We start from the raw sequence: 9137 nt of genomic DNA, 5'->3' as shown, positions 1-9137 counted from the left end.
AATCTGTACTAGTGAGTATTTGTGGAACTAGAATATTTTATATTTGATTTCTAAGCTACTTAAGGTACAGAATCACCCTGCTATTTACCATCTTATGTTACCATTATTTATAAAATTTCAAACCATTTAGCCTTTCAATGCAGCTTTATAATGGTTAATTACTAATTTATATATAAGAATATATTTAGATAACAAAGTATTATCAAACAGATAATAAAAAAATATATTTGAGCTGCATTTGTAAATAATTGATTTTGGTATGAAGTTGAAAATTAAAAATATGTGTAGTATCGCTAACCCTAGATAAATGAATGCTTTTATTACAAGAACTTTCCTGGAGCAAAAAAATAGATGTACTTTCTGCTAATAACAAGTGTTATTTTATCCCTGTGAGATCTTGAATAATTATTTTTATGAAGTACTATTCTCTGGTCTCCTCCTATATAATTTTACTAAATTGATAAAACACTAATTTTTGTCATAAAATTTCTACTATGATAAGTCTCTCAAGAATAAATAATTGGGATGAGAAAGAGGCATGATTTCCTAAACGTAGTAGGCTGCATACAATACCCACATGTTACTTCATTTTATCACAAGTTAAAAATCTTTCATAAAAGCATATTGCTTTACCTCACTAAATGTCCCTTCTGTGAAAAATCTGCAGATTGCTGTCCTTTTCATTCAGTGCTGATCAAGATTCTCTGCTTGTTTCAAGCTCATACTTCCATATCGATTAAAAGCCACAGAGAAGCTCTGGCAGTAAGGGTGGAGATTACCTCTGCTTCCTGGCTGATGAATTCACCATGGTTGCTGAACAAAACAAAGGATCCAAAATTCCCTCCTCATTACAGTTGAACTTTAAAAAGGATTCTCTGAGACAATGTTAATCTGTGAGACTAATTCTTAGCTCTCCCAGGATTTGAAAAATTTCTGGCCACATGAGATCCAGGAACCAATTTTGTATAATGTTTCATTTACTCTATAATGTGCAGTGCTTTCATGGCCATCTTGTATTTATTTTCAATTTAGAGGAGGTTTTATTTGATGATAAATTCATATACCATCATTTTCAGAAGGAGTAGATTATTTTATAGTAGGTGAAATACAGTGAGTGACTCTTTGCAGTAGATAGTTAAAATACTGTCTGTCAAAGACATCTATCAATGAATATGTAAGGAAATATGCAAAGACTGTTCACTAATAAAAATACTTTATTTATCAATATATATGATACACATAATAGGATCTTTTTCCAAGACAAAGGCAAAATAAAACTAGATTCTTAAGAGAACAAAACAAACAAACAAACAAACAAACAAAACACTCCATAAATTTACAATAGTTCAGTTCCTGATATAGTCCTCTCTCTGATGAATCTCAGAATCTCTCATCTCTCCCTTTTAAATCCCATACTGCTGGAAGCTGTGAAGTAAGCTATCAGAGGATAAAACTAAGCATCAGTCTCACTCAACTGTGATTCCCTGAAAGATTCGATAATTATTCACCTGAACAAGTAATGTCCACTGGGGTAATTGGGCATAAAAGCTACTTAAGAAACCAATGACTATCTGGTTGCATTTAAGACCTGTCTCACCAAACTGAATCCATTCCTTGTACTGTTAACAAGAGTAAGAACTAGTGGTAATATAGGTCATAGGCCATATGAGGAAGGCTATTATTATTCTGTTAAGTGGACATAATATTAAACGACTCAAATAACTTCATTGTTATACTCAAGATTACTGCATATTTCAACTGTCATTTTTCTAATCTTTCAATTTTCACAGATATTTGTTGTTAGTGTAAGAAAATTAACACATGCACCTACAAATGGTCAATTTGCAAAGAATAAGAGAATGAGAAGTGTGGATAGTGTGCACCAATGGAATGTGTACATCACACATCTTCCCACAAGACTCAGGAGCTTTTGAGGAAAGGGTACTGAAAAATCGTAAGAACCAAAAGTGATGGATGAATACAAGAAAAATGTTTTCCAGACAGCACAACACTGAAGTATGCATGAAATCGCATTAGTTCTAACAGTCTGAGAAAGATCAGAGGAATCCCCAGCATGAAGGCAGTGAAGGGGTTGGATGGGTAGGGAAATGGAAGTAGATATCACAGGTGCTCGGGTGGCCAACATAATTAACTGCATTGTTTGAAATTCTCAAAAAATTAAAACATTATTTAATTTTAAAAAAGAATCATGCTATTGAGAATTCTTTTTTTTGTTGTTGTTTGTTTGTTTGTTTTCGAGACAGGGTTTCTCTGTGTAGTCCTGGCTGTCCTGGAACTCACTCTGTAAACCAGGCTGGCCTCGAACTCTCGAACTCAGAAATCCGCCTGTCTCTGCCTCCCAAGTGCTGGGATTAAAGGCATGCACCACCACCACCCGGCATGCTATTGAGAATTCTTAAGAGTATGCTGTTTGCTTGTTTGTTTTTGTTATTGCTTTTGTTGTTGATGTTGGTGGTAATGGTATTGATGTGTGAGTGTGTGTGTGTGTGTGTGTGTCTGCATGTAGTTTGCCTAAAATACACTCACATCTCAGCCTCCTTTATGTGGGAACTACAGGCATTATCTTTCATTCATACTTTCTAATTTTTTAATCTTTCAAATAAAAAGGTCTAAAATTCAAATTTTGTTTTTATAGCTTTAAGTCAGGTGGAGAATTTTTTCTAAGTTTTCATGGATGCCATTGAGTGTGAGTTGAATACCTAGTGGTTTCATGTTGACCATACCGCTCCATATTGCAGTAGCTTTCTTTTAATTTTCACACTAAGGCATGGTCTAGTTGCTCTCATAACAGGTATACTCACACCTCACATTTTCATATTGTTTAATCCACCTTTTCATTAAAGATTATGTGCTTTGATTTTCTTAATTATGTACTCTAATAATAAATAACTATTCATTTGTGTATATATGTATGTATGTATGTATGCATGTACGTATGTATGTATATATATGTATGTATGCATGTACGTATGTATGTATATATGTATGTATGTATATGTGGTGTATTTATGAGTTTCTTTGTGTATGAATATGAGTATAGATGCATAAGTAAGAGGTCACCGATGAGGTCTCTTCTTCTATATTTCTTCACCATATTTTTGAAGTAAGGCATTGTCTTGAACCTGAACCTCAACCCTTCAACAATGTTCACTCTACAGTGAGCTTTGTGGATACTGATGCCTCTTTCTCCAATCCAAAAATCATTGCAGGCATGCCATACTATTCATAGCTTTTAACATGAATAGTTACATGAGCTAGGTATCTGAACTTAGATTCTCACTCTTTTCAGGAAGCACTTTATCAAATTAGCTATTGAAATTTTTATTTTATCTACTTAGTAGAGTTATTTGCATTATCATCTTTCATAATTTTTATGTTTGTTGATAGTAGACAAAGATGAAAATGATAGAATATTAGTATTTTAGACAAAGAACAGATATGTAAGAAGTGTTACAGGATAAGGGAGAATGTAAGCCAGGCTATAGTTTAAGACCTATAGTAATGATAAAAAATTATCCTAGAAGATAACTACCAAAGATTTTGACTATGAATTTATTTTATCTAATTTATATTCTAAGAAAGTATTATCTGAAACACTTTTACTTTGAAAGCATCTTTTTGTGACCATCATTTGAATCTCCAGACAGATTTTCATTTTCATATTTACACTCACAATTTACTTCCAAACATTTTGATAATACATGGTGGCTCACTATGTATCACCTTTCATATCACCACCAAAGAGTCACAGGAAAAGTCCATCTCTGTGAAGTCTAGACAATATGGACTATGCAAACATCTAGGCCAGCCAGGGCTTTATAGTGATCCCCTGCCTCAAAATCTTTAACTAGTCACCAAACCTACAATAAGTAAGTAAGAATTAGCAAAGTGTTATACTGTTAGAATATTAAAACTATTTTAATAATTTGACAATACTTAAACAAAATCAAATAGTAAATGTGAAATTGAAAGCTAAAAAACAAAATCTTAACTAAATTTTTATCTTTAAACCACTATAATCACAAGTAAATGGCTTTTAGTAATTATTTTCCAGCTAAAAATTTTTATTTATTTTTTTCTGATGTATTATTACCAAAGTTCATAAGTCACACTTGGAGTTAATATACTAAATAATGTTTAAATTTAATGTATGATTGAACAAAGTAAATTTGGTTGGTTCCTATGTAGTACTCAAAGTATTATTTTATTTCACAGTTTTAAATTTCTGACAATGAAAGCACAACTTCATAACCACTATGAGATCTTTGTTTTTTTAAGTTAATTCTTAATTTCTTAATGATAAGAAGATTTATGCACAGGGCAACAGTTTGACTGTCTAAATATGAACTAAACAAGGATGATACCAATGAACATGCCAAACTGCATGTAGAGGAACCCAAAAGGCTTCAACCCGATACAAATATTATAGACAACAGAGCAAATCTGGGAACTGGAAAAGTAGTCTTTCTCAGGGAAGAACACACCAACTGGTTGACTAGTGCCAAACAGCCAGCCTGAAAAACATGCATACAAGTAGGACTATAAACAGTGAACATGTTATATTCATTTAGTAATACATTTGTTTTTTAATAGAGACCATAAATTAGTTGGAGAGTACAGAGGGGTTTATTAGAGGGTTTGGTGGGAAGAAAAATAAAAGGTTGTAATCAAATTATAAGTGTAAAATAAAATGGAAAAAGAAATTTAACCTGCTATGGGTCAGATGAGAGGCAAAAAGACTAGGTGGACAAACCCTGGCATATTCAAATGTTATTTTTACCTCTGATCTTATATGATTCACATGTGGATTTTTTTTGTATAGGTTGAAACAAAATTTTAATTCTTCAAACATTCTCTAATGATAAATCAGTAAGATCTCACAAATATTCTAAATGTTAGGATGCTTTGGCAAAATCACCCATTATTTAGTATTTTTGGACAAAAAGCACAGTTGGCCTGAGGTTCTGTGGTTATGAAAGGAAAAGTACATTATACAAATTTAATTTCCTGTAACTTCCACGGGCCAGTTTTAATGTAATGAAATATAATTGTGAAGTGATATAAAATACATAGCTTTCAATTATCTTTTATAATTATTTGAATTACTTGCATGTAGATACACAAAGTTGGTAATATTAAAGTTACGAAATTAATTGAAATAAGTTACTCTAAAAAATAATTTTATTTTTCCTTATTTTTTATTTAAAAAATTTTAATTTTGACCATATTCTTTCCAACCTCAAGGCCAAAATTCACTCCTTTCCTTACCCACTTAACTTTGAGATTTTTCTTAAAGAAATAAAAACCTAATGCAACAAAACCCATACCCAAATGAAGAAAACAAAATAAAACATTACCCTAATAGAAAAAAACAAACTATCAGACAATGAAGTGGAAATGTCTGTTTTCTTTGGAGACCCAGCTGTGTCATGTGATGTTTTTCTGGAAACTGTAATATAAGAGAATATTTTTGTTGAAGCAGACTTACGGAAGGATGTTTTGTTGAAAACATATACATAGTGTTTTTCTGGAAGCAGTCTAGGAAAAGGACATGTGATACTTTGCTAAAGTAGGTGCTTGAGAGAATATGTGATGTTTGGAAAGGGTATACATCTAACCCAATAGAGAGTAGACAATGCTGTGTGGTATTGGTGTGCCTTGTCACTCTGTTGGTCATCCTTTATCATGATTTCATTGAGAGAAACACCACCAAAGAACTTCTGGTGGTGCAATTGGCACAGCCTCATGTATTTTTTTTTTTTTTTTTGGATCAAACTGCCATTACTGCTGATTTGTATGAACTGAGCTGCTACTGATATCTTGACAAGGCAGATTAGATTTGCAACAGAAAAATTATTTCTAAACAGATCTATATTCTCTTTTGTTCTATCAACCATTCCTTTTCTCTACATTTGGTAGGTGGTAGGCTAGAAGGAATGTTAAAACATTTACCTATATTTATTGAAGTACGATTTGAAAAATATGTATACAAACCCACAAACAAGTAAATGCACAAACACAAAAGTTATACAGTGCATTATGTGTTGATCAGCCACTCCTAAACATGAGTCCTGCATTGAAGTGGTTTATATACACAGTGTCACTCCATCTGAGAAGACAAATTTTCCCTCTCCAAACAGGTACAAATGTCCATTCAGTTATTAACTTCTCCCATGGTTGCAAGGTTCTCGTTCATTATTTAAAAATATAACAAAATACAATAGATCAATCAGAACTAGCATTTCAAAGCTGGAGAGGGCAAACGAACAGAAGAAAAAGAGTCCAAGAGAAGGTACAAGAATCTGAAACCATTTGTTAACACACTCAGGTATCCCATAAAAACCACTAACTGAAAATCATAATATATGCACATAGGTTGTGATACAGACCCTTGCAGGCCCTGTGCATGCTGCTTTGCTTTCTGTGAGTTCATATGACCTTTGCTTCTGTTAATTTAGAGAGCCTTGCTTTCTTCGTGTCCTCAATCCTCCCTGCCTTTTATACTTTCTCTCTCCTCTTATGCAGGATTCCTTGAACACTGAGGAGAAGAATTTGACAGGAACCTCCCATTTAGAGTTTTGTGTTCCAATGACTCACAATCCTATTTAGATCTGAGTGTTTCTCTCTCTCTCTCTCTCTCTCTCTCTCTCTCTCTCTCTCTCTCTCTCTCTCTCTCTCTCCTGTATCCCCCCTTTCTCTCTCTCTCTTTCTGCCTGCAGCTCTCTGTATTTTCTCCCATATGCTGAAGGAAAAATCTTCTCAGATGATGGCTGAATAAGGCACTGATCTATGAGTATAGCAGAATAATTTTTATCTTTTAAAAAACTTTTTTATTAAAGTATTTTATTTACTTACAAAGGTTGCTCCCCTTTCCAGTAGCCCCTCAGAGTTCTTCACCCCATCCACCCTCCCCTTTCCCTCAGAGGAGGTTGCTGCCCACACATTCACCCATACCTACCTCACACACCTCCAGCATTACTCTTCCCTGGGGCATCAAGTCTCCACAGGATTAGGCATATCCTCTTCCACTGAGACCACACAAAGAAGTCCTATGCTACTTATATGTCAAGGGCCATGAGCCAGCCCATGTATGATCTTTGGCTGGTGGCTTAGTCTCTGGAAGCTCTGAGTGGTTAGGGTTAGTTGATACTGTTGGTCTTCCTATGGGGTTGACTCCCCTTCACCTTCAATCCTTCCCCTAATTCATCCATAAGGGTTCCTGACCACAGTTCAATGATTGCCTTTATTTATCTACTTCTGTCTAAGTCAGTTGCTGGTAGAGCCTCTCAGAGGATATCTAGGCTAGTAGACTCCTGCCTGCAAGCACAACATGGTATTAATAATAGTGTCAGGGTTTGGTGACTACCCATGGGATGAATCCCAAGTTGGGCCAATCACTGGATGGAGATGCACTCTAATACAGGCAAAATGGAGGGAGGATGGCAGATGTGGGATGGGGAGGTGGTGGAGAGGTAACTGGGCACTGGGCTATCATTGGATGAGGGGGGGTTGGTGGAGGGGGTAACTGGGAAGTGGGATATTATTTGAGATCTAAATGAATGGAATACTTACTAATTTTTTTAAAAAAATAAAAAATAATTAAGTTTTATAATAAATTTAAAAAGCCAATCATATTTTTATTTCATACTGTTAGGTACCAATGAAATATTGATTGCTGCTATGTATAGCTACAGAAATTCCTTTCAGCTACTCTCTGAGAACTACTTATTTTCTTTTCAGGTTACTAATAGTCTCTCTCTCTCTCTCTCTCTCTCTCTCTCTCTCTCTCTCTCTCTCTCTCTCTTCAAGTTTGAAATGCTGGGTTCCCTAAATGTCTCAACTTCCTGGTCTTGCTATTTCTGAAAGGTATGGGAAAGGACTTTTCTGTCCTTACCATCACCATCTTCATAATGAATTATGGACTTCTCTTTCAGTGTCTTGGTGATTTGGATATGCTTAAACAATTATGCCATGACTATAAGTGCTAAAGCAGATGCTAACTTCATATAGGATTTTCCTGAGGCAGAAACCTAATTGTTAGGGGAAATTAAGTGTAATTTCCACTTCATTCACATCATTCTATTTGTGGCATTACTTTGATCATGTTCCTTTAGTTTTCTTAACTATGGGTGTCATATAACAGTGTAAAACAAATATTTTATATTTGTTTGCAATATTGCATAGAGTTTATCAGCATGTCAATGTACTATGACCATTTACCAATATCCTTTAAACAGTCTCAAGAAATTCTATATTTATATCCAAACAGGAAAGATAACTTTATTCACAAGAGTTGAATATGTACTTAGAAAGCAAGCGAAGTATTACTGCAAAGATAATGTAAAACTCAAATGTTGATGCATTCTACACTACTTGATTTCTACATGAAGATGAAACAGTTGAAATATGTTTAATTACATTAAACATGAATAAAAGTTGAAAAAGAATGGAAGAAAAACGATGTTCAAGAAAAAAGCAAGCAGTATTATTAGAAAACTGGAGGAAGGGAAGAAAAAAGGAATGAGGGAAGGAAAGAAGGAAGGAAGTCATTAAAGAGTGAAGGTATAAAGGAATTGGGGAAGGAACAAATGAAGAGGAAAGAAGAAAGAAGGAAACAAGGAAGAAAAGAGGAGGAGAAAAGGCAGAAAGGACTTGGCTCTATCACTAATATTTTAGACGCTTAGGTAGTTGCTACTTTAAGTGCTATTTTATTGTGTCTTTCTATAATACTTTTAGTAGCTTCTGTGTATCTTGATTTGGGTCATAAAATTGAATTACAAATAAAATATGAGTATGTGATGCCCTCACGTGCCCAGTTATGAAGTAAAAACCTCAATGTTTTCATTAAACACACAATGTCCTGACCATAAAAACAAATTTAAAGCACCTTTTCATACTTAAAAACTTTCTGAAAATGTAAAATTATGTTCGTCAGTCCTACCATGCAATGTTTTGGTGAAATATCTAGAGATTTCCAGTTCTTATTCTCTATGAAGAAACGTTCATTCAGTAGTAACCAAAAGGTAATATTTGTAGCCTATTCTTCCTTCCATACTAAGACATATACTAGTGAAGGTGGAGAATGCGCCCAATGTTCCTCTCACATACCCTTAATT

The sequence above is a fragment of the Grammomys surdaster genome, unplaced genomic scaffold (assembly GCF_004785775.1).
Source record: "Grammomys surdaster isolate TR1022 unplaced genomic scaffold, NIH_TR_1.0 125284, whole genome shotgun sequence".
Classification (NCBI taxonomy): Eukaryota; Metazoa; Chordata; class Mammalia; order Rodentia; family Muridae; genus Grammomys; species Grammomys surdaster.
The sequence above is the reverse complement of the archived record's forward strand: the minus strand, read 5'-3'. Positions refer to the sequence as shown.